At 38.8% G+C, this 27472-nt stretch overlaps 1 protein-coding gene across 4 annotated transcripts in view; it reads right to left on the bottom strand.

Annotated features, from left to right (window-relative positions):
* Positions 1-27472, bottom strand: part of GHR (growth hormone receptor) — a 313850-nt gene that overhangs the window by 205294 nt on the left and 81084 nt on the right. Inside the window, exon 1 of one of the 4 annotated variants that reach the window (XM_078003848.1) lies at positions 16607-16664. The exons of 2 other annotated variants lie outside the window; for them this stretch is intronic. The gene's annotated coding sequence lies outside the window, so the exon portion shown is untranslated. Of the gene's footprint in view, positions 1-16606; positions 16665-27472 lie in introns of those variants that run through there. One more of the 4 variants, XM_078003850.1, reaches the window with a different exon arrangement.

Here is a 27472-nt window from a genome sequence, read left to right as displayed (position 1 = left end):
GCCAACAATCTGTCTCTGAATATGACACAGCTTGTGCAAAACTGGCACACCTTGAATGTTAATAAGGGGTTCAATGCTAGCAGCAATTTCCACAGCCCCAAATGAGTTGCGTCAGTGTTAAGAAAAAAAAAAAAAAAAAAGTTAAACTTGTTACTTGTATCTCCCCTGAAAGGATAAAGGTCTTTTATTCTTTGAATTCGAACATAGTCCCCACTCTAAAGCAAAAAGGCAAACTAGGTAGCAGATTAAATAAGAAGACCTTAGTTGCCATTCTCAGTTACAACCATGGCTCATCTTGTTACTTTAATTCAATTGGTAAGTTGAATAATTGTGTAAGACAGTGTTAGCATTTCTTCCATGACAACAATTTCAGAGGTAAGGGCTCCCATTCATTCATGAAAATTGGACTGAGTATTCCTCATAAGACTTGGATTTTGTCAGTTAATGCTTCTAAAATTAAACAGCTGCATGACAATTTTCCTTCTTTCTCAGAATTTTAATTGAATTGTGTTGTAGCTAGTGTTCAAAAATGATTAAACTCCCTTACCTCCTCTTGCACACACACACACACACACACACACACACACACACACACACACACACACAAATGGTAACTGTGTGGTGAAGGATGTGTTAATTTGATTGTGGTGATCACTGTAAAATGTACACATATATCAAATCATCATGTCATACACCTTGAATACATACAACTCTTATTTGCCAGTCATACCTAAATAAAGCTGGAAAAAATATAGATTTGCAAAGCAAAAAAAAAAAAAAAAAAAGTGATTCACTTCTGATTTACTCTCTTTCATTTCCTATTCCCATTCTGGAAGGAGTTCATTGTATTTCTCTTTAGTGCTAATTCTACATTTAACTTATTTCAGGTGAAGAAGATAGGGCTAGTGCAATCAATTCAGGGAAGAATGACTGAAGAGCATCCCCTAGGTAATAATGGAATGTTAAAAATTATATATCCTCTATATTCAGGTCGGAAAGGATGACAAGAGTAAATTTACTTCAAAAAATTGCCTTAGACAAATAGGACATTTCTATAGATGTGAAAAGCACTAAATCCTCAACCAAGCAGACTAAGTGACCCACCCAAGAGTTAAGCTGTGTTCATGATAGGGGGCTTCTGTTATACAAGGTGTGTAACATCTACTTTTTATATAGGCTGTTAAATTCAGAATTGGCCAGACAGATTCACCTTTGGGACTCAGACATCTGTGTAGTCGTAGAACAATGGTATACGGTCAAAGCAACCGTGCAAATTCTAACGAGTCATATAATAACGAGGTGACCATGATTTTAACAAGTAAAGAAGAATGTATGTGAAAATATAAACTTGAATACAGACATACCTTGAAGATACTGCAGTTCAGTTCCAGACCACCGTAAGGAAGCAAATATCCCAATAAAGCAAGCCACACAATTTTTTGGCTTCCTACTGTATATAAAAGTTATGTTTGGCCAGGCACAGTGGCTCACACCTGTAATCCCAGCACTTTGGGAGGCCAAGGCAGGCGAATCATGAAGTCAGGAGATCGAGACCATCCTGGCTAACATGGTGAAACCCGGGTTCTACTAAAAATACAAAAAATTAGCCAGGCGTTGTGGTGGGCGCCTGTAGTCCCAGCTACCAGGGAGGCTGAGGCAGGAGAATGGCATGAACCTGGGAGGCGGAGCTTGCAGTGAGACAAGATCGCGCCACTGCACTACAGCCTGGGTGACACAGCAAGACTCTGTCTCAAAAAAAATAAAAAATTTAAAAAAAGTTATGTTTATAATTTGCTGTAGTCTAGTAAGTGTGCAAGAGCTTTATGTCTAAAAAAAAGCACAATGTATATACTTTAATTTAAAAATACTTTATTGCTAAAAATGCTAATGATCATCTGAGCCCTTAGTGAGTCATAATCTTTTTGCTGGTGGAGAGTCTTGTCTCAATGTTGACACCTACTGAGTGATCATGGGGGTGGTTGCTGAAGTCTGGGGTGGCTGTGGCAATTTCTTAAAATAAGGCAACAGTAAAGTTTGTCACATTGATTGATTCTTCCTCTCATAAAAGATTTCTGTGTAGTATGTGATACTTCTTGACAGCATTTTACCCACAGAACTTCTTTTAAAATTGGAATCAATCTTCTCAAATCTAGCTGCTGCTTTATCAACTAAGTTTATGTCATATTCTAAATCTTTCGCCATTTCAACAGTGCTCATGGCATCTTCACCAGGAGTAGATTCCATCTCAAGAAACTATTTTTTTGCTCATCCATAAGAAGTAATTCCTCATCTGTTCAAGTTTTATCATGAGATTGTAGCAATTCAGTTACATCTTCAGGTTCCACTTCTAACTCAAGTTTTCTTGCTATTTCCGCTACACTTGCAGCTGCTTTCTCCACTGAAGTCTTGAATCAATTCAAAGTAATCTATGAGAATTGGAATCAACTTCTTCTAAACTGCTGTTAAGGTTGATATTTTGACCTCCTCCTATGAATCATAAAAGTTTTAAATGGTATCTTGGATGGTAAATCCTTTCCGTAAGTTTTTTAATGTATTTTTCTTAGATCCATCAGAAGAATCACTATCTATGGCAGCTATAGCCTTACCAAATGTATTTCTTAAGTAATAAGACTTAAAGACCAAAATTACTCCTTGATCCATAGGCTGCAGAATGGACATTGTGTTAACAGGCATGAAAACAACATTAACCTCCTTGTACATCTCCATCAGAGCCCCTTGGTCACTGGGTACATTCTCAATGAGGACTAATATTTAGAAAAAAAAAATCTTTTTCTGTGCAGGAGGTCTTAACTGTGGCCTTAAAATATTCAGCAAGCCATAATGTAAACAGGTGTACTATTACACATGTATCGTGTTCCATTTATAGACTATAGACAGAGTAGATTTAGCATAATTCTTAAGGGCCCTATGATTTTTGAAATTGTATGATTTCAGTTATTTTGCATTTGCTGAGGATTGTTTTGTTTCCAATTATGTGATCAGTCTTAGAGTAGGTGCCATGTGGGTGATGAGAAGAATGTATATTCTGTTATTTTTAGGTAGAGAGTTCTATAAAGGTCTATCAGATCCATTTAGTCCAATGTTGAGTTCAGTTCCTAAATATCTTTGTTAATTTCCTGCCTCGATGATCTGTCTAATACTGTCAGTGGAGTGTTCAAGTCTCCCACTATTATTGTGTGTGAGTCTACGTCTCTTTGTAGGTATCTAAGACCTTGCCTTATGAATACAGTGCTCTTGTGTTGGGTACATATATATTTAGGGTAGTTAGGTCTTCTTGTTGAATTGAACCCTTTACCATTATGTAATGCCCTTCTTTGTCTTTTTTGATCTTTGTTGGTTTAAAGTCTGTTTGTCTGAAATTAGGATTGCAACCCCTGCTTTTTCCTGTTTCCCATGTGCCTGGTTGATTTTCCTCCACCCCTTTGTTTTAAGGCTATGTGAGATAGGTCTCTTGAAGACAGGATACCATTAGGTCTTGCTTTTTTATCCAGCTTGCCCCTCTGTGCCTTTAGGTGAGGCATTTAGCCCATTTACATTCAGGGTTAGTGTTGATATGTGTGAACCTGATAGTGTCATTGTGTTGTTAGCTGGTTATTATAATAGCTTGCTTTTGTGGTTGCTTTATAGTGTCACTGGTCTGTGTATTTAAGCGTGTTTTAGTATTAGATGGTAGCTGTCTTTCCTTTCTATATTTAGTGCTCCTTTCAAGATCTCTTATAAGGGAGGTCTGGTAGTAACAAAATCCCGCAATATTTGCTTTGAATCTTTTTTCTCCTTCACATAGGAAACTTAGTTCGGCTGGATGTGAAATTCTTGGTTGAAGATTTGTTTCTTTAAGAATGTTGAATATAGACCCCCCATCTCTTCTAGCTTGTAGGGTTTTAGCTGAGAGGTCTGCTGTTAGCCAGATGGGGTTCCTTTTGTAGGTGATCTGCCCTTGCTCTCTAGCTGCCTTTAACATTCTTTCTTTCATTTTGATCTTGGAAAAATCTGATAATTACGTGTCTTGGGTATGATCTTCTTGTGTAGAATCTTGCAGAGGTTCTCTGTATTTCCTGAATTTGACTTTAGGTCTCTCTAGCAAGGCTGGGGAGAACTGGCTTCAGCTTAAAGTCACCAACTTCATTAACCCATAAAAAAAGGATCAGCCTTCCCTTTGAAGTTTTGAAGTCTTGAAGCCAAGCACTGACTTTTCCTTTTTAACTATGAAAGTCTTAGTTCTTCCAATAGGCTATTTTGTCTGTACTGAAAATCTGTTGTTTAGTAACCTTCATCACTGATCTTAGCTATATCTTCTGGATAACTTTCTGCAGTTTCTAAATTAGCACCTGCAGGTTCATCTTGCACTTTTATGTTATTATACAGATGGCTTCTTAAACTTCCAACCTCTGCTAGCTTCCAACATTTCTACTGTAGCTTTCTCTCTCAGCTTACATAAAACTGAAGAGAGTTAGGGCCTTGCTCTGGATTAGGCTTTGGCTTAAGGAAATGTTGTGGCTGGTTTGATTTTCTATCCAGACCACTCAAACTTTCTCCATATCAGCACTAAGGCTGTTTCACTTTTCTTTTCTTTTCTTTTCTTTTTTTTTTTTTTTTTTTTTTTTATCATTTGTGTATTCACTGGAGTAGACTTTTATTTTCCTTCAAGAACTTTTCCTTTATACTCACAACTTGGAAAACTCTGTGGTGCAAGAGGCCTGGCTTTTGGCCTATATTGGCCTTCAACATGCCTTCCTCACTAAGCTTAATTGATTTAAACTGAGAGACTTGTGATTCTCCCTTTCACTTGGACACTGTATTAGTTTGTTTTCATGCTGCTGATAAAGACATATCCAAAACTGGAAATAAAAAGAGGTTTAATTGGACTTACAGTCCCACATGATTAGGAAGGCCTCCAAATCACAGCAGGAGGCAAAAGGGTCCTCTTACATGGTGGCGGCAAGAGAAAAATGAGGAAGAAGCAAAAGCGGACACCCCTGATAAACTCATCAGATCTCATGAGACTTATTCACTATCATGAGAATAGCACAGGAAAGACTGGCCCCCATGATTCAATTACCTCCCCCTGGGTCCCTCCCACAACATGTGGGAATTCTGGGAGATACAATTTGAGTTGAGATTTGGGTAGGGACAGAGTCAAACCATATCATTCTGGCCCTGGCCCCTCTAAATCTCATGTCTTCACATTTTAAAAGCAATAATGCCTTCTCAGCAGTCCCCCAGAGTCTTAATTCATGTCAGCATTAACCCAAAAGTCCACAATCCAAAGTCTCACTTTAGACAAGGGAAATATCTTCTGCCTATAAGCCTGTAAAATAAGAAGCAAGCTAGTTACTTCCTAGATACAACAGGAGTACAGGTATTGGGTAAATACAGCTGTTCCAAATGGAAGAAATTGGCCAAAACAAAGGGGTTACAGGGCCCATGCAAGTCTGAAATCTAGCAGGGCAGGCAAATTTTAAAGCTCAAAAATGATCTCCTCTGACTCCATGTCTCACATCCAGGTCAAACTGATGGAAGAGGTGAGTTCCCATGGTCTTGGGCAGGTCCACCCTGTGGCTTTGCCGAGTATAGCCTCCCTCCTGGCTGCTTTCATGGGCTGGCATTGAGTGACTGCAGCTTTTCAAGCAGCACAGTGCAAGCTGTTGGTGGATCTACCATTCTGGGGTCTGGAGGACAGCGGCCCTCTTCTCACAGCTCCACCAGGCAGTGCCCCAGCAGGGACTCTGTGTGGGGGCTCTAACCCCACATTTCCTTTCTGCACTGCCCTAGCACAAGTTCTCCATGAGGGCCCTGACCCTGCAGCAAACTTTTGCCTGGGCATCCAGGCATTTCCATACATCTTCTGAAATCTAGGCGGAGGTTCCCAAACCTCAGTTTTTGACTTTTGTGCACCTGCAGGCTCAATACCATATGGAAGCGCCAAGGCTTGGGGCTTCCATCCTCTGAAGCCACAGCCCAAGCTCTATGTTGGCCCTTTTCCGCCACAGCTGGAGCAGCTGGGACATAAGGCACCAAGTCCTTAGGCTGCACACAGCACAGGGACCCTGGGCCCGGCCCAGAAAACCACTTTTTCCTTCTGGGCCTCTGGGTCTGTGATGGGAGGGCTGCCATGAAGGTCTCTGACATGGCTTGGAGACATTTTCCCCATGGTCTTGGGAATCAACATTAGGCTCCTTGCTACTCATGCAAATTTCTGCAGCCGGCTTGAATTTCTCCTCAAAAAACGGGTTTTCCTTTTCTATGGCATCGCCATGCTGCAAATTTTCTGAACTTTTATGCTCTGTTTCCCTTTCACAATGAAATGCTTTTAATGGCACCCAAACATTCACCTCTTGAATGCTTTGTTGTTTAGAAATTTCTTCCTCCAGATACCCTAAATCATCTCTCAAGTTCAAAGTTCCACGAATCTCTAGGGCAAGGGCAAAATGCTGCCGGTTTCTTTGCTAAAACATAACAAGAGTCACCTTTTCTCCAGTTCCCAACAAGTTCCTCATCTCCATCTGAAACCACCTCAGTCTGGACTTAATTGTCCATATTGTTATCAGGCTGTTTGGTCAAAGTTATTCAATAAGTCCCTAGGAAGCTCCACACCTTCCCACATTTTCCTGTCTTCTTCTGAGCCCTCCAAACTGTTCCAACCTCTGCCAGTTACCCACTACCAAAGTCACTTCCACATTTTTGGGTATCTTTTCAGCAATACTCCACTCTACTGGTACCAATTTACCGTATTAGTTTGTTTTCATGCTGCTGATAAAGACGTTCCCGAAACTGTGAATAAAAAGAGCTTTAATTGGACTTATAGTTCCACATGGCTTGGGAGGCCTCAGAATAATGGCTGGGGGCAAAAGGCCCTTTTTACATGGTGGTGGCAAGAGAAAAATGAGGAAGAAGCAAAAGTGGAAACCCCTGATAAACCCATCAGATCTCATGAGATAAACCCATCAGATCTAGTGAGACTTACTCACTCTCACGAGAATAGCATGGGAAAGATCGGCCCCCATGATTCAATTACCTTCCCCTGGGTGCTTCCCATAACACATGGAAATTCTGGGATATACAATTCAAGTTGAGATTTGGTTGCGGACACAACTATACCATATCAGACATGTAGAGGTCACTGTAGCATTAATAACGGGCCTAATTTCAATATTGTTGTGTTGCAGGGAATAAGGAAGCCAGAAGAGAAGGAGAGAGATAAGGGATAGGGAAGCCAGAAGAGAAGGAGAGAGAGAAGGGAAGAGCCAGCTATTGGAGCAGTAAGAACACACACAACATTTAGTTATTAAGTTCCCCACCTTATATGGGTGCAATTCATAGTGTGCCAAAACAATATAATAATAGCATCAAACGTCACTCATCACAGAGCACCATAACAGATATAATAATAATAAAAAAGTTTGAAACATTGCAAGGATTACCAATATGTAACACAGAGACCCAATATGAGCACAAGTCATTGGAAAAATGGAGCCAGAAGACTTGCTCGTCACAGGGTTGCAACAAACCTTCAATTTGTAAAAACACAATTATCTACAAAACACAATAAAGCAAAGCACAATAAAATTATGTATACCTGTATATGGCTCACTGGTATTCATCAGCTGACTACTATCAGCAACATCCTTAGATATTGTTTCTAATTCCACAGTTGAACCATCTAGAATGAATCCCATTGCAGTGAAACTCAGTTGAATTATTCCACTTAATTTGCTTTCTAAATGAAAACTACTGTTTTGAAACTCACCAGTGTGTGATTTGGTTGTAATCATATACAAAAGTAAATTTATCTCTTTGCTCATTTTAGGAACTATTGCCACATAATCCTCATTGGGCTTCCTGTTTCATCTGAAAATCTTTCTCATTCCTCAACCCCCAAAGAGAAATAGATCTAAGACTTCTGAAGCAAGACATCATTTTTGTCTCCTCTATTATCTTGCACAATGCTTAGAAAATTATAGGCCCTGATGTTTTTTTTCCATTCAGTATATGAGGACTTTGTTGAACAGAGGCATAGACAACCACCTCACCACAAGGTAAGCAATCTCTAGATTTTCAGACTCTTTCTGAAAACAAACAAACAAAAAAATCTTGGAGTTCAGATTCTTTCTTAAAACCAGAAAAATAATCTTGGAAGTAAGAAAAGTTTCTCAAACAGTAACCCCAAGGGAAACAAATCTTGGAAGCAGTGAACAGTAATGAGTAGACAGCAATCTCTTTTTTGGGATGAGTTGGGGGTTTGGTGTGGACTTTTTGATTTGTCATATTAAAATCAGAGGTATAAGATATTCCTTTGTATTTAAACAAAAAGCTTATGATTTGAAGATAAACAGAATATATCGGTTTCACTGCCAAATATATGTTGATCACTGCAGCTGATGTTGAGGGAGGAAAGTGGTAAATGACAGGAAGATGCATCTATTAAAACTGAATTAATCTGTATTTATATGGTCATTTTAACCTTCAAATAGAAAATGTCTTTAATCAAGAAATTTCAATAGACTGCTAAAAACAGAAAATGCCTATGCCATTTCTTCTGGTACATACTAAAATGCATAAATTTCTTACATGATGTCTTCTGGTACATACTAAAATGCATAAATTTCTTACATGATGAATGAGAAAAAATTTTTTTTGATATATGATTTTTCTTCTTGTGTTGACAGAAATTTGGCAGGCAACATATACCACCCTTTATACGCAAAGTGGCTCAATCAACAAATGGCCTTTTTTAAAATTACAAATCTGGTAATCTGTGTCCCTTTAATAGAAAAATGATAGGGATGGATGTTTTCCTATGTGCAATACAAAACTATGGAACAATGGGGTGTTTATTTTGGCTCAGGGACTTTGTAGAAAGGTCCTATCTGTTCTCCCTTCATAAAATCCTGCTTATAAATTAATTACACCCAAAAAGTTGAGCTGAGAAAAACCAACACTTTAGCTTTTCCTGTTGGTCAAAATTGTTAATTTGGGAAATGCAAATAAGCTTTGCAAAATTATTTAAAAACAGCTAAGAGAATATGTGAACACGCTAAAATCTTTTCATCCCGAACTATTTCCAAACATTGACTGCTCCATTTTTGATATAGTTAACAACTTAGATAAATACATTTTATATAACTAGAACTCTCAACGCAAGTACTATCCTCTCTTCTAAAATAAAAAGTCAACGTTCTCTCTTTCTGCATAAATAAGTTATCCCAGAAAAGCAAAAAAAAAATCGAAAGAAAATAAGCCAAAGTAATATGTGCCAAGTGTGGCTTCAGTGATCTGCTTTTTAAGTAGATGAGCTCTTTGGCAGATGAAAATCATTAGCAAAAGAAAATGTAAAGCTTTCCAAAATGTGACAGAAATGTTTCAGAGAAGATCTGCAACATGAATAGCTTTACAAATCCGAAGCTAAATTCTAAATTATATCTGAAAGCCAGGGCAGTGGCCACCTGAAAGGCCTCGAATAAGAAGTACGGAGTAAATCCTGAAAAGACACTGGCTTAAGCAATTATGACTTCATAGTATATAGACCAAAGGAAGACTGTATCCGAGATGCCATCCTGTAACTTGAAAAGTCTGGATATATGCATTCTTAGTGCCCATTGCTGTGTATGGGAGGAAAACTCTCACACAAAACAAATAGGAGAATTTTGGGCTGAATCCAAGGCAAAGGCACCCTCAAGAACAGCCTATGATTCTTGCAAGAGGTTTTGTTCAGGCAAGGAGCACAATAGGACTTTTGACCTATTCCCTTGGCTTCTTGCCACTTGCCATATGTACATCCAGCTGATCATTTCGTAAACATTATTGAGCACCTATTGCACACATACACTTTCCAGAGCACTCAAGACCGGTGGTAAAGGTTTCCTACTTCATGGAACTGACATCTAGTGAAAGAAAACTGACAATAAAAAGTTTAAAGAAAAACACTGAGAAGGACACAATTAGGTGGAGATAAATGCTATAAAGGAAGCACAGTAGGTGATGTGATAGACAGCAACGGAGACCAGAAGGGGTGACTCATATGTAACTTTAGGTCAGAGAAAGTCTTGCAGTTGAGCTGAGATCTGAATGACAAAAAGAAGCCTGCTATGCCAAAATCTGAGGGTGAAACATTCCAGGCAAGGGGACAATTAGTTTGGTGGGTTAGGGACTAGAAGGAGAGTCAAAGTGGCTGGAGCTCATTGAGCCAATCTTCCTCACTTCAATCACCTTTGATTGTGTATGCTTATACTGCTGCTGTAACATACTCTTGAACTTGGGGCAAAAGAAGAAAACATAGGTACAAAAAAAGTACCCATGCTTGTAAAACCATCAAGAGGTCTTGGGGTCTTATACATACAATCATGACCCTAGTAATCTTGATATCAAGTGCCTGAGTGTCATTCCAGTTTATTTTCCAGTCCTGAGACATTTGACCAAGGCTGAAAGCACAGAGAGAATGAATGGCATACAGTGCAGGGTTAAAGAGTGAAGGATGCGGCTATAAAAGGAATTGCAATGAACTGCCTGTCCCCATGAGATCTATGACCATAAAGCTATGCCATAACGCTTTTTCTGATTGTTCAGGGGATTTACACAAGATCACGAGGTATCTTGTGGTACAATGATACCTCTCCTGCTTTCAACTCACCTGGCTCTTTATTATAGTTTCCCTTGTATAATAGGTACTTTAGGATTTGTCTTGCCACTGTTAACCTATGTGTGTCTTTCTGCATAAACTGGTCTAATTGATCTCTTATCAGTACCTAACACAGGGCCAGGCACATCATGGATGCTCAGTAAGTGATAAATTCCCTGGGATTGGTTTTGGCTAGATTGGACTAATATTCCAACTATAGGCATAGTAATTGTATTCAAATAATATAATTATTTTGTTGTGTATAATTAATTAATCCCCCCAAACTTCTGTGTCACCCATCAAAGCAAAGAAATATTCACAACATTCATACCAATACCTGGCATAAAGTAGAGACTCAGTGATACTCACTCAACACATGCATGCATATCTTAGTGGACAAATCAATGAAAAAACTGCAGTAAAAACAATTGTACTTATGGTCATTTAATTCATTCAACAATCAGTTTTTACTACATGCGTGATACCCTGCTGAGCACTGCAGAGTCAATGGTGAGGGAGACAGACGTAGGCCTTGCTGTAAAGGAGTTTTCAGTCTACTAGGTCAGCAGATGTGACTGAGGTCATCACACATGAAGGCTACCTAAAAGAAATGGTCAACTTCAATTAAAATATAGACAAAGGGTCAATTAATGCCAGCATATAACCATGACATCTTTTTAGAAATCAGATCCACAGACATAGAGCAAGTGGTTAAGAAAGGTGCAACTGATGGTAGCTAAAGTTGCCTCTTGGTAACTTGGGATGAGTTACTGAGAGAATTTGCAGAATCTTCTCTTTGGTCATCTATAAAACTATACCAGAGCTTTTTATGTGTGTCCTGGTTGTGTGGGGTCATGTTTAGAGTTAGAAAGAAATACTGAGAGACTTAAATTTGTCTTCTGCCAGTATTCTTTACCATACCAAGATTCTTTTACTAGTTCTAAACACTTTAAAAGTAGCAGCTCAGCTATTTTTCTGAGGTATAATGGGAAAAATTAGAATTTATGAGCTGAAAAACAATGCAATGCCTTTATTCTCCCATAATTCAGGAAAAACAGCTAAGTGAAATTTTGGTCAAACTTTCCAAAAAGTTTTGGGCTGAAGAAAAGCATGGAAAAATTCAAGCCCAAAGGAGATATTTTCAGAAATTTAGAAGCAAGTGAAAACAGGGGGTTATAACAGTTCAGTATTTGCCGCCAGGAACAAAGTATATATGATATTATTTATTGCTGAAATCTTTTCAGAGAGACAGCATCTGGTTTCAGTGAGGTCTTGCTTTCATCCCATCCAGCAGCTGGACTAAACACTCCAGCACAAGGAGATCAACCAATTTGCCAGGGTGACACAGCGATTAGCGACTCTTTCCAGATTAGACCACAAGAGCCTCCTGGCTCCTTGAATGCCAAGAAAAAGTCACATGACTAACAGAGTTTAACACTTTTTTTTTTTTTTTTTTTTTACTTCAAGTGACTTCTTCAGCTTGAATTTTTATTTGTGTTTATATTTTCAGAGTCCCAAAGAGTGAGTCTTTCTCACTTTGCCACATTTCTCCAGTGGGAGGATCAGATATCAACTTGGTTTCTTGTGAATGCCAAAATGCCCCACCTTCTTCAAGGAGGATTTATTCATCTAGGCCGAGTGTGCTCAATGTAGAAGTCAGAAATGGTCATGCAATATTCCACTCATACTGTGGCAGAGAGAGACAGTGATCCAAACGCTAGCTAACTCTGAACAGAGAGCTTGCGCACTCTGCTTTGGTCATTCCAAAACTGCCTCTCTGAGGCAGGGGAAAAGCTGATGAAGATGAGGTTAACTCTGCCAGGAGAAAGCACTATAAACTTTTACTTCTCTTAGAGCTTTTTCTCTACCAGTACTATTTTTACAGCGCCCTGGCTAGAGACAATGAGTTCCTTCATTCTTTTTGCATATGTCTTCATACCAAAAGGGGAAAAGGAGGCTCTGTTTCCTAAGCATATGTTTTCCCTGCACCTCAAGAAGACCATGTTATTTGAGTTGCAAAGGGAACAAACAAGCAACAACACACACACAAACTCTTTTAATAAGAGGTTATGAAATTAATGTAATTTCCACCAATCAATCTCATTGTTTTCCTCTGTATGAGTATCCGCCCACACACACACAATTATTAATACTATCATTAATCATTATTATGAATATATACTATATTATATAATAATATATAATATTATTAGAATAATGAATTCAAAAGGCCAACTTTAAGGAAAAAAAGGGAAGAGGGGGAGTGAAGGAAGAGAATTATAACCATTCTTTTTTATGTCTAAACTTCAAGCTCATGGATAACAATCTAATATGAGAAGACGAGGGAACTGACAGAACTGAGCCAGTTAGTCATGTGAATGGACCTGGCATATTCTAAACTGGCCAAAAGAATATATCAGAAAGGGAATAAGACCTCATTTGGTCCTTAGACCCCTCAATGGCAATAGAAAGGGCACAGCATCAAGAGAAAACACGCAAGCTTCTGTAATACAAGACAACACCCAGACGACCTGTTGTTTTAATAATGAAAAAAAAATGTCCACTATGAATGACAGCAACCTAACTTCACTTTAAGTCTGAATGAATAATACCACTTAAGAAACTCATACAATTTCAATACAATAAGATTTACAAATTTATTTTAAATTTATTGCAGATGTCAAAACAAATAAATACCAAATATTTCACTTTATGCTTCTTTTACATTACAATTTTCTTCTTTAATTGGAGCAGGAAAAAACAGGTCCTGACCTTAAAAAAGTGATGAGATTTCAAACATTTAGTTACATATGCATGCTATTCCCTTTTGACTTATTTTTTTTCCAAGGAACAGTCATGCTAATTTTAAAACCGTACTCATTCATTCAGCATTTACTGAGTGCTTACTATGGGCTAGGTACTGATTTAGGCCCAGAGGTTATAGTCATAAACAACGCAGACACATCCCTGCCTTCCTGGAGCTTTCAACTCAGCACTCTTGTTTCATTTCAAAGTTCAGTTACTGTTTTGATAAAGCTCAGTTCAGGTTTTAAAAAGAAAACCTCCATCCAAGGAAAATTCTGAAGTTATTGTTGTCTTTCCAAAATTTATTTTCTCAACCCTTCAATTAGTCCATTGGTATAAAACTCACAGTAAATGTCATTCTTAGAGGAAAGAACTTCAACATGATAGTTATTTTTCGCTTTGAGAAGATGAGTTTTAAAATAATAAATGCTTAATGATTTAACCAGTAGGTTCAGCTGTTACATGCCAAACTAAGTGTTATAACAAACACCAGGGCAGGCAGACTGAAAAAGATGCCTCCAAATTTTAAACTTAAGTTCTTTCTCCCCCTAAAAAGCTACAGTGACATCCTTAGTGAACACCAGTAAATAATTACACATTCTGGCACTCAAGTGCAAACAATCAGGTTTCAAAGTTTACCCCAACCAGCTGTCCATAAAAAATCCTTTGACAGTGCCAATAGAGATCAATCTGACCACAGAGGACATGAGGCAACTGGCCAGGACATAAGTCACATAGGTCTACACTTCTGTTTCAATGTAATTTCCAAACCTCTTGCTGATGGGCTCCAAGGCTCTCCAAAGCCACATGAACATGTCTATATATCTCTTCTCAGGAAAAACTGAAAATTAATTTTCTATTTGAGATTCTTCCACTTTCCTTCTTGAATTTTCTTTCTATCTCCCACTTCCTTGTCCTCTTTCCTCCTTCCTTCATTGTCTCTTCCCTACTTTCTCTCCAGGGTCAGATACTGCTTTCAGCTCTTTTCATGTATTATCTTATTGGAGTCATACACAACCCTAAGGAGAAGCTCAGCAATCATGTCATGTTGCAAAAGGGAACCCTGAAGCCCAGGGTCACATAGCTGGGAAGTAGCCAAGCCAGGATTTCAACCAGCTCACCTGACTCCGGAGTCCACAGTCACTGTGCCATATTGCCTCTAATGTGATTTTTGGCTTAAATATTTATGATAAAGATGAACTGGTTTAAGTAGGCAAGTAGCAATGACACCTAAGAAGTTAATCTTAATTTCTGCTATGCTTGAGAAAAATCTAACAAACTCTCACTTCACTAAACTGCTTTAAAGGTGGAAATCAAGGTGGCTAATTAATGGGCAATTTATTAAGGGTTTTTGTACACCAGCTTTGAGACTTTTATCTCTCCCATGTGGAAGCACGCCGAGAAAACTCAGGAACAAATACCAATTAGAGATAATAATGACTACAAAGAACAAAGACAAAGAAAACAACAAAAATCTAACTTATTATATTACTACATCCTCTGTGCCCCCTCTAAAAACAAACCAAATGAAGTCTTTGTTTCTATTAACATCTATTATTTCTTATTCATTTTGTGAATTAGGAATAGTTTTCAGTGGGTTTATTCTTAGATTTAAACTAAACAACTTCATGGGGCAAATGTTAAAATACTAGCTCCTACAAGATCAACATACCTAATGAACTAATTTTATAAGCTGTGATAAAACTGAAGAAATGGAAAGGTTGCTACTGCCCTCCTTCCACCAAGGCCTTTACACCTCTATTCTATTCTTCCTGGTTATGAAGGTTGGACCACCCACTAAATTTTCTCCAGCTAAATAAACAGCTACAGCTGAAAAAAGTGCAAACTCCTTGGCTTACTGCTTTTATAACCACCCAGTGTTAATTCAAGAATGATTTCCAGCAGGTTACAGACTAAATCCAACAAAATAAAACTGGGATCTTAATTAAGGATTACCACTAAATGCATGAAATCATTAGGTTAGCCCTCAGCCTGCCTGTGTCCACCATTACTCTCCTTTCCTCTGGAACAACACCTTGGTGCCTAGAAGCTAACACTATTTGGATGACATAGAACATAATGGCTTTAATCCCATCTGTGGAAAAAGAAAATGCAGCAGCTTATAAAGCAGATTCCATTAGTAAATTGACTGAGTTTAATGACAGGAAGAGAGTATATTGGGAGATGAAAAGGAAAAACATGTTAACAACAATTGTAAATAGTAGCTGTCTTCATGAAAGAGACACTAGCCTAAGCCAAAATAAACTACAAGGGAAAGAAAACCCTGCTGTTACCAACCAATAAGGCAAAGCTGCTTTCTGGATTTGCAATCACTTTTCTTTAGAGTCATTCTTTGGTTTTCTGGAAGGGACCAGGTTTCTATGGAACTCTGATGAGCTCTGGGGAAAAGCAGCAGCTAAGGTATGTTTAGCAAACATACACTAAGATTCTACTATGCTCAAGACACTGCATTTTACTTAAGCCTGCATCATGCTTTATAGCCTTGTAGCCTAAGTACTCTTTGCAAATTCAGTCTGTACTCTTGAAAAAAGGTGACTGCCCTCTCCTGGCCACCTTTCATGAGACTGTTTGCTTTCAGATCTTATTAATAGTTGTCACCATCACCTGTCGCCCATCACTCTTCCTCGTCTGAGATGCCAAAAACTGTCAGGGAAATGCATTACGTGATCAGTTCTTAAAGGTCCAAACATGTGTGAGACTAAACACAGGAAAACTTGCATACATAGTTCTCTTACCAGTGAAATGGGGGACCTTCCACTGACCTTCACACAATCTTTTCTTTCTATCCTCCTCTCACCCTGCAATGACTACAGGCTCCCACTAATGTCCCCACTGTGGCAGAATTCCAAGGACAGGCCTGTGCATTACCTTATCAGAGATCCCCATCTAGTCACTGTCTTTGCCTCCAATCTTTATTTGGCCCTGCCTCAATTGTCCACCTCTATTTCTCAACCCCAGCACCTGGTGTGCTGAATTATCCATTTATATTGGTTATAGAGTATCCCAATATCACTGAATAGCTTCTTTTTTTTAAAGAATCTAGAACCATTTCTGTATATGGTTATAGATAGCTGAGAGTTTGAGTAACCCCAGATATAATTCACTTTTCAAAAGTCATAAATTATAATAAGACAGAAGAAAGACCTGGTTAGTTATCAGAGGAGCAAGGCTGGAGATCTCAACAAGGGATGAAGTGTGAATTTATCTTCCCAACATGGACTCCCTGGGTCTGCCAATCCAAAGAGGTGACCTTGGTCATGGAAGATTTGCAGAACAAATCTTGTCTGTGGACTTGTACCCAGAAGGCACTTGTAGGCAGTCAATGCAGAATCCAAAAATTACTTGTAAGATGCGCCCAGTGAATTCAGCAAATGTTTTATTTTAGCCATTTGTCTTCAAGGTCAGTTCTGGTTAAAGAAGTTGCTCATTTTTACTAGAAGAAAAAATAAATAAATTCTGGGTGAAGTAAACTTTGTTTTATTTTTCTTTTCCGGTAAGTAATAAAATCATTTTTTTCAAGGACCTTCAGGATAGAAAAGATTTTTTATATTTAACCCATTAATGTTTGCAGTCAACTAATCCCTAGAAATTCCTAGAACAACTAATCCCTAGAACAAAGTCAACTAATCCCTAGAACAAAGAAGGGAAGAGAGGAAGGTAACATACATGAGTTAACATCACAGATAATCCTCAGACCTCTTTAATCAAGTTTTAACCTCACCCTGCTGAACCTTTTTTTTCTTTTCTTTTTTTTTTTTTTTTTTTGAGACAGAGTTTTGCTCTCGTTGCCCAGACTGGAGTGCAATGGCATGATCTTGGCTCACCGCAGCCTCCACCTCCTGAGTTCAAGTGATTCTCCTGCCTCGGCATCCTGAGTAGCTGGGATTACAGGCATGTGCCACCACGCCTGGTTAATTTTGTATTTTTAGTAGAGACAAGGTTTCTCCATGTTGGTCAGGCGGTCTCGAACTCCTTAGGTGATCCGCTGCCTCGGCCTCCCAAAGTGCTGGAATTACAGGCGTGCACTACTGCGCCCGGCCCCTGCTAAAGCTTTTATCAGAGCTGCTAAGAAATAACTAATGTGACATATTTAAGCTTCATCTCATCTATTTCCTCTCCATGGCCCTGAGTTGGGCTGCTAATGAGCTGTGAAGTGGGAAAGATAACCGACCTCTATATGGGAGAGAGAAGACTAGAGCTGGATAATCCACAATGTCATTTGGGTTCTCAGCAAAAGCTGCATATTTCCTATTATAGCCCTAGGAGATGATTTAAGAAGGTGAGAGGGCACTTTTCTTCCAAATAATTGCTCCTAAACAATTGAAATTTCACCAAAGAGGTAGATTTCTTTGTGTGAAAGCATCACATCTCCAGTAGTCTTTGAGATCTAAATTTTGCTCAATCAAGTGAGATTCAGAAATGTGAAGGAGCTTGCTAATGATATACAACCTGTCAATGGCAGAGCTGGGACTCAGATCAGAGGGGACAGTGTTTTAATCATAAACTTCTAAGAATCTCTCTAATTCAACCTTATCTCTCTGATCCCTTAAAAAAATATCCCCCAGAGCCATAAGTTCAGGACATCAAAGTAATAACCTCAGGGTGGACAAAAATGTTGCTGGAGTTGGGGGTGATGCCACCAAAAGTTGCACCATGAATCAGACCTGGCAGAAGGGAAATGACACCAGAAAAAGAGAATGGATCAAAGCTTTCAATTCTAGTTAAAAAAAAAAAAAGTTACTGAATGGTTACTCATGCCATTATAGTAATCAATGAACAGTCTGTAAAGTTAGTTTCCAATGGGCAGCCTGATAGTCAGGTGCAGGGCCCTAAAGGATTTGAAGACAGTGTAAGTATTGCTGTAAAGAAAATGCAGAAATGAATATTAATAGTTTGTTCAGACACATAAACAAGAAGATTTTCTCTCTCTATATATGTCAGGCACTCATCTGAGTACTGTGGCCAGGGGCATGCTCTCTGGTCACACAGCCTTATAGTTGACAGTTTGGAAAAGCCAGAGAGGGATCAGGTGAGAGAGGTAAGGAGTGAGAAGACGAATCTGGTTGTATCACCAAAAACCTTTGATAGCTGTATAGTTGGATCGATTCCAAAATCTTCATGTCATATACACCTACTGCTCTCTTCTCTGCCTACCCTGTGCCCCAACGCCCCCATGTCTAATGAGTTGCCATTCCCTGAACACATCAGAAATCTGTACTTCTTTGTGTCTTTGAATATGTGGATTCCTGGATCCCCTCACCATTCTCTGCCTTGAGAACCCCTGAGTCCATCGTCTCGCATTGTTTTCATCACCACCCTTGTCCAGTACCAGAGGGAGTTCATTACCATCTTCCTGCTCCTTTATAACCTCAGCACTGTGGCCATCACCCTGGAGTATTGGAATGTCCTATTTTTTGACCATACACAGGGATTGGTAGGGGGGTTAAAGAGACAATTAATTCAAATTTCCATCAAATATTAATTTTCCAGCAACCCACCAGTAGCTCAAGCATAGGGTTTACCTGCAGTCTGTGGACTTAATTTTTAATTGTTAGCATAAGAGCTTGGATTCCTAGAACAGGAGGGAGCAGGGTGTGGTTATGATGACAGAGGGGTGCAAAAAGATAAATTCAACCTGTATCACAGTATTTTTCCAGGCCAGAAGTTTTAATGTATTGCTGAAATATTAAGACTTTAAATGTCTGAATATCCCCAAGTATAGTGTGAACAGGATGAAACTCTGATGCATCCTAAGGAAGACATAAAAACAAAGTCAGTAAATAAAGGAAGACAAATTATTATCTAACAAAAACAACAACAAAAAGCCAGACGACAGCTCACAAAAACAGAAAACAAACAAAAAAACAAAATACATACACACACACACACCAAAAAAAAAAAAAAACAAAAAAAAAAAACAAAACAAAAAAAAACCCAGAGGACTGTAATGGAGTTTGAGCTTAATTCATTCATTCACTCAACATTTAGTAAATGCCTTGTATGTGCTGGACCAGACAAGGTCCAGACACTGAAGATATAATAGAGAAAAACAAAGGAAGAAAACAAGTTTAAAAACCCACAAGTCTTGCCCTCACGGATCTTAATATTTATGGATGTGGTTCAGCCAATACATGAGTAATATAATATATCAGATGATAAATAATACGGAGAAAATTAAACTATGATGTAAAGTAGAGAATGTTGTTGGGGTGGTGGTGTTCTTTTAAATCAGCTAGGTAGAGAGGTTCAAACTATGAAAAATATTTTTAAATAAAGATCTGACATAGATGAAGAAATCTATGAAGATTTCTGGAGGGAGAGCATTCCAGGTAGGAAAAGACCAGTAGCAAAAGTCACAAGGTGGGTGCTCACCTGACACATGGGAAATAGCAAAGATGACCCAAGGATTACAGTCTGTTCTATTACAGCATATTACGGCATGTGTTTCTGTGACAGCAAGCAGCTCATATGCTATTGGTAAATAGTGGGATAATATTGGTATAACATGGAAACAAGATTTTTCTTAGGCAAGAGGAGCAAGAATAGCAAGAACAGAATTATAACCTTATCAGGAAAGGAAAAATCCCTGAAGTTGGCTGCTGCACAGACTGCAGTGATTTCAGCTCTCTTAAGGGAATTAAAGATGAGTGCCTGCACCCAGAGGTGTCTCCCAAGAAATATGTCCTCTCCCACCAGGCAAAGCTGTCTGCTCAATGCAGGCTGAACTTCTTCCTATGACCACCTTAGTGGTAGGCCCTCTGGCTCAGAGCGCCATTCATCTGCCTCATCTCAGCTCCCCAGTCAGCATGTCCATGCTACTGTTTTTATGCATTTTTAATATTCCTCGAATTGCCTACAGTCAATCTGAGCTGCCTGCCTGCCTGTTATCTCCCAAGGTATCTATTATTGCTTTGGTTAGTACTATAGTTTTTTATGTTGTATAAGATATGAGTGCTCTATTCCAATCGTAATTTTACCATAAGCCCTGTTATTTTTCAAAGTACATCTTGTGTAACAAAAGGTTTTACAGAACACATAAATAGTGTTGTAACAGAAACATCTGCCCAAATGAAGTCAAGGATTTCAGGGAACCAGATCACAAAGGGCCTTACAGGCCATTATGAAAAGGGAAGGCATTAGAAGGCTTTGAGTAGACGCATGAGATGATATAATGTGCTGAGAGCAAAATATAGAGGTGGAGGGAGAAAAATGAGCAAATATAAAAGCAGATAAAATAGGTAAAGGCCTTTGCAATAATCCAAGTGAATGAGGATGGTGGCTTGGACCAGGACAGTAGCAGGGGAAAACATGAGAAATGGTTACTATTTGCCAAAGAATTGGCTTTAGGAAATGAGAGAAAGAAGGGAGTCAAGGGGGAACTCCAACATTTTTTAACCGAAGCAACCAAATGATGGAATGTCACCAACTGCAATGGGGATAATTGACGGATGAGGCAGTTAGTGGGGTGATCGACTCAGTACAGATAAGGCTGAGGGCCTTTAAGGCATGCAAGTGGAAATGCCATCTACGTAGTTGAATAGAAATGTCTAGAATTCAGAGGAGGTAAATTCTTAAGTTTTTATTTTACAGACATTGTTTAAAGCCACAAGAGCAAATGTATTCAAATGCCTATCAAATATTGATTTTCCAAAAACCCACTAGCAGCTAGAGCACAGGCAAATACTTACAAAGCTTGTGGCTTAATTTGTAACTGTTAGCATTAAAGCCTGGATTCCTAAAATAGGAGCAGGAGTGCTAATAGAGGTAGAGGTGTACAAAAAAAAATAGGTGTGAGGCCTGTGCTTCTTAAGTCATTCTAACAGAAGTTGGGGTAAGGAGCAAAAAGAGCAGAGGGAGCTGACAAGAAGGACCTGTGAGGTGTGAGGAAGATCAGGAAAGTGTAGTGTCGTGGAGACCAAGTAAAGAATAGTGGGTGATCAAATGGGTCAAAGAAGATAAGAATTGAGGATCTGCTACTAGATGTAGCAACTGGGATAGGGTGAGCCATTGTCACAGCAGCCAAGCAGTTTCCATCTGCCGTCCCATCACAATCAATAGAGTATAGAAAACTCTCCCAGTAAGTTTTGTTAAAAATAGGGACAGAAAAATGTGGTAGTAGCTAAAGGAAGGCACAGGATTAACAAGTGTGTGTCATTTTTAAAAATATGATTAGGGATATTTCAGTGTGTTTATATGGCAATTGCAATGATCTGGTGGAGGGAGAAAATAAATAATACAAGAAAGGAGAAAGAAAGAAAATTGCTGAGCTAATGTCCCTGAATATGCAAGAGGGAAATAAAGTGTCAGGTGGAGATAGAAGCTCTCTGTTAACAGAAGGCAGGCAAACCATATGGTCACTGAGACTGGGAGGAGTAGATGTGGTGGTGGGAGCATGTAGATTCACTTTTGATTACTTCTGGGCTTTTTGCAGTGAAATAGGAAAAAAGGTTATTTGCACAGAGATAGGGTATGAGAAATAATTGTTGAAGGCTTGAGGAGAGAGGAGCTATAACATAGTTGTCCAGGAGACTAGGAAAGTGAGTGGATTAGAGAAATATGGAGGAGTTACCAGTCATTACTAATAAATGGCTCAGTGCGGTTACGGCCCATGCATTTAAACTGAAACAAGCCACCACAGTGTGCATTTTCAACAGTAACACTGAGCTCTCAGGTGTAGGCAGCGTATAGATGGGAAGCAGGATTAAATCTGGGTTGGAATTTTGCCAGGCAATAGTATGATGAAGCAAGAGAAGTACAAAATAATACTGACAATGAACCATGGAGTAAAGTGTATAAGGTGGGAGGTAAGGATGTTTATTTGTTGTCAGCTGCTAAAGGAAAGTTAACCAGTACAGACTTTAATTATTTACCAAGTAGCAAATGACCACCCATAGATACAAATTTCATCACACAGTGTGATATCTTTTTTCTTTTCTTTTAAAAATATCCATTTTCTTTTAAATTGGTGAAACAACAGTGACATCAAACACAAACTTCCTGCCAGGCGCAGGGGCTCACGCCTGTAATCCCACCAATTTGGGAGGCAGAACCGGGCAGATCAGAAGGTCAGGAGATCAAAACCATCCTGGTTAACACAGTGAAACCCCGTCTCTACTAAAAAATATAAAAAATTAGCCGGGCGTGGTGGCAGGCGCCTGTAGTCCCAGTTATTTGGGAGGCTGAGGCAGGAGAATGGCATGAACCCGGGAGGCGCAGTTTACAGTGAGCCGAGATCGCACCACTGCAATCCAGCCTGGGTGACAGAACTAGACTCTGTCTAAAACAAACAAACAAACAAACAAACTTCCTGCTGGGAGATAGGTGCAATGTGTAATATCTCCACTTATGCTGACAGTAATCATCTCTTAGGTCTTGAGACACTATTTGTAATAAACAGTATACCAATCCTGCTCTCCAATGAAGCCTCCAGAAGATTGTAGAGGCTGGTAAGAGTGTGGATCAGAACGTTATCACATAGCTTCAAAAACATCAGAAATCATTTTTATGCACCTGCCTCCTCCATGCTTCCTTACTACTATCATTTCATGCCTACTTACTGTCCTTTCTGGACAGATTCTCAATGAATTTTCTCTTTATTTTCCCTGGGAAAGTCCCCCTTTGGTGAGCTATCAGACCAGCCTCTCTGCTCCTTAAACACATATGTACCTTTGGGAAAGTCCCCCTTTGGTGAGCTATCAGACCAGCCCTCTCGGCTCCTTAAACACATATTTACCTCAGTGATGAAGCTGGGACAGGCTGAACTGACCAGCAATTCTCCTGGCTGCTGTCAGATGCTTACAAGGGTATTTGGAACAAAGTATCAGAAAATGGATGCAAATCCAAGATCAAATGAGGTCAAGGCCCTGCGTTCCTTGAATATGCCATTCTTTTTTGGCAGTGTATGAGGTCTAAAATAGCATTTCCCATCTGGACTAGTTACTCTCTATTTGGTCCTCCTCCTACGGCATATCCACTCCAGGTCTTCCTCTGCTCTGCACTCAGGAGGCTGACTGCTGTGGGCTGACTCTACAGGCTCAATGCTGGCTAACTTCCTACTGGGTTTGAACAACGGCGATTAGAAGGTTGACGGAGAGGTCAGGGATGTCTTCCCCTATGCTCTGGCCTAGCCTATGTCTCTCCAGAACTCTAGCTTCTGTCACAGAACCCCTCCTCCATGACTCCAGCTCTCTCAGGACTACAGTTTCCTTCTTCTGCAGCTCCAGGCCCAGAGGAGGTAACAGCTTCTCATAGCAGCTAGGGCCTGAGTGCCTCAGCATTCCTTGCTAGTTACTTTAATTCTACCCATACTTTTGTACATTTCCCTTAAAGTCTCTTGAAACTTCTGAGTTAGATTGTGTGTCTTGCCAGGACCTGACTGATGTACACCATTTTGAATTCCACCATGTGTAATTTTACAATCACACTTCAGTCCTGAAGCTGCTAGTCTATTGGAACACCAGAGGAAGGAAATCAAATCCTAAGCATGTGTAATGTGATCATTCACTCATTCATTTAGTCTGGGTGAATATGCTAACATTCCTGTCTTGTTAAAAGTAGAGATAGGATTTCTTAATTTTAAAAACTTCAGAAAGGTCCATCAGGGAACCAGCTCTGCAAACAGTTTTTTCAATAAAAGTTTCACTTCTTGAATCAAAGGATACTTACAACGACAATGGTAACCTTCACTTGAATATTTTTCTATTAACTGTGACCCTGAAACTGTAATCATTTTGACAACAAAGCTGATTTGATATCATAGACAATTATTCAACTAGTCATTAGATTATTTGGGAAGTTCTCCCAGCCTAATAAAAGGCTCTAAGATTCTGTGTCAGAGAAAGAAACATACAGGAAATGGGAAGAATTTTAATGTATTTTCATAAGTTTCCAACAGTAACAACTGGCCCATTTGATAACTAATTTCTGCTAAATGTCAATGGATTAGTAATATAATCTTATATTTACCCAAGATTAGCAGTTTGGCTATGAAGAGTGAGGTCAAAGAATACTGCTGTTAATTTTCAATGAATTTGCTTAATAATCAACTGTTTATGACCACATCCTTGTTTTCTTGTAATGACCCAGACTTTCAGGATTTTGAAAGTCTGAGAAAAATCTGCTATTAAATGTACTATGGTCAAGGTAAAATTTCTACAGGGAATATATAATTCTAATAGGATCTTATCTAAAAGGATACACTTGACCAGTGTCACTAGTGACGTCAACATCAAATAAACATCAACATTAAATTGAGGCTACTATATATTTTCATGTGCTGAGTACATAGCCTATAAAGTCAGGCTAGAGGGACTAAAATATATTCCTGTTAAAAGTTAATAAATAGTCAATCTATCATTCATTCTAGTGATAGATCAAATATATTTTGCTATAAAAAATGGAAAGAATTAATGAATATATGTCAGAAACTTTTAAGTTTTTTGCTCCCAAGAAGTTGGTAGGGTGAGTATTGTTAAATAAAACAAACCTAAGTTCAAGTCCTAAATTTGCTTTTGTTACTTCATTAATCTTGGTGACGTAAATTATCCTCTCTATGCCTCAACTGTACCATCAGAAATATAGAAAAAATATTTATTTCCCTTGGAAGACATCCTCAATTAAAAGAGGGTCCATCTCACTTAGAAAGGGCTTTTGGGAAAAAATTTCCACATTAAATATATTTATTAACTATATAATACATTCTGATTTCAGAAATATTAAACTGGATAAAATATGGCCTAGGATCTAGGAAACAAGACAAGGTTATCTGTCTCACTGAGTATGCAGCATGGAGTAAATAACATAATGTCAAGAACCCACCACGACTCGTGGCTCCATAGCAAGTCCTAAATAAATATTGATTTTTATTGTTATTGTTAATATCACTAACAAGAAGGAGAAGCATACATCAAAGACTTATTTAATACATTTTGTTTCAAAATACCATGGAATTTGGGAGATAAATTGTAGAACCTCTGTTCCCTTCTCTCTATAGGTAATACGCATGAACGGTATGATAAAGTTAAGTGATTTACCGAAACTAAATAATTGTAGAATCAAGATTATAACCCAGATCTAATTATTTGTCCAATAAATAATAATAATATAATAAGTGCTTACTATGAGCATGTATTATACTGGTTGCTTTGTATATAAATATTATCAAGTCATCACAGCAATACAATGTGACAATGTAATAGGTACTATTATCCCATTTTACAGAAGAGGAAGCTGAGGCCCACACAGGATAAGCAAAATCTCACAAAAGCACACTCTTGTTTAGAGTCTAAGCTCTGACTCAAACCCAAGTCTACCTACCTCAGTGGACTCTTTCCACTGAGCTAATGTCTCCTACCAGGCTTTGTACTTGTTCCTTCTTGGATTGCTTTATTGATTGAAGTCTTATCCTTCTAACAAATGTATTAATTCCACAAGCACAGATATAATGTTACCTTTTTTTTTTTTCGAACATGCATGGCACAGGGCTGGGCATTGTGTACGTGCTCAAAAAATGTTTGCTGAGTGTATGATAACCTTAAAAAAATTACTTGTAAAAGCAAAAAGAAAAAAAAACACTTAAGCAAGCAAAATGTACAAAAAATTGCTCAAGTAATGACTTGGACTGGGCTCAAACAGAAATTCTCCTCAGTTTAAGAAATAGAATTCAAGCATATTCTCTGCTGATCCTAAGCCAGTACTGCTTTCTTTAACAGTCAACAGTTCAAAGTATAATAGATTTAAAATAAAAGTAAATTATAAGACAAAAAAAAAAAAAAAACAGTCAACAGCTCCCAACATGCATATTTAACAACCCCAAAGACAGGGCAAGCCTAAGAGGCAGGTAGTTAAAATCTGACTGTCCTTGAAAACAGGGGAGCCACTTTCCACTGGTACATGTGACCTAGTTTAAGGTTTAAGCATTCAAAAATCTGGAGCAATTCTTAGCCCTGGGCTAATAGGGCTAGCTGATGCCTCTCTTCTTTTCACATTTAAAGAGAAAGAAGCCCCTCTTGAGATAAGGAAGAGATTCAGAATATAAGGTAAGACTCTTTTGGAAAAGTGCTATGATTGAGGTTTCAGCATTCTTGCCTTAGCTTGGAAAAGACTTCATACCTTTACTTTTATTTCATTTTATTTTATTTTATTTTATTTTGAGACAGAATCTCGCTCAGTTCCCAGACTGGAGTGCAGTGGCGCAATCTCGGCTCACTGCAACCTCCGCCTCCTGGGTTCAAGCGATTCTCCTGCCTCAGCCTCCTGAGTAGTTGGGACTACAGGTGCAAGCCACCACTCCCAGCTAATTTTTGTATTTTTAGTAGAGATGGGGTTTCATCATGTTGGCCAGGATGGTATCAATCTCCTGACTTCATTATCTACCTGCCTCGGCCTCCCAAAGTGCTGGGATTACAGGTGTGAGCCACCGTGCCCGGCCAAGACTTCATTTCTTCAGAACAAAATACTGCTTATACTGAAGACTGGGGTAGAAGATCATATGAGGGATGTGAAGGCGATGTAAAGCCAGGAAAGATGGGATTTACCTACACTCAACTCTTCTGCATTTCCTCCTAGACACTGTCCCCATTTCTTCCTGCCTGGCCTAGCAAGCTCCCTTCTCATTAAAAATTGGGCATAAAATCAGGTGAACTGGACTAGGGCCTATAGTCAGTCAGAATGTGGTCATATTACTTCCCAACCCAAATTAATAATATTCAACTTGGGCAATGCATATAAACTATTACTTCCCGAGTAGGTAAGCTTTGCAGGATAACTCCAAAAGAATACCATGTTCATTACAACCATGCTAAAAGAAAAGACCATGTTGCTTATTACTAGGGCTATGGGTCTGATACTTTAAAAAAATGTTAGAAACTTGCAGACACTCCAGTGTTATGGTTTATCCAATCAGTACTGTGGCCACAGTTTAATGCTTTCCCAAAGCTCCCCTCTTTTCTTTTATCCCAATCCCTTTCATTCTAAGCATATATAAGTCGGCTAAGAGTCCTAATCAGTTTC

The sequence above is a fragment of the Macaca mulatta genome, chromosome 6 (assembly GCF_049350105.2).
Source record: "Macaca mulatta isolate MMU2019108-1 chromosome 6, T2T-MMU8v2.0, whole genome shotgun sequence".
In the NCBI taxonomy this organism is placed as follows: domain Eukaryota; kingdom Metazoa; phylum Chordata; class Mammalia; order Primates; family Cercopithecidae; genus Macaca; species Macaca mulatta.
This window is presented reverse-complemented; position numbering and strand designations above follow the sequence as displayed.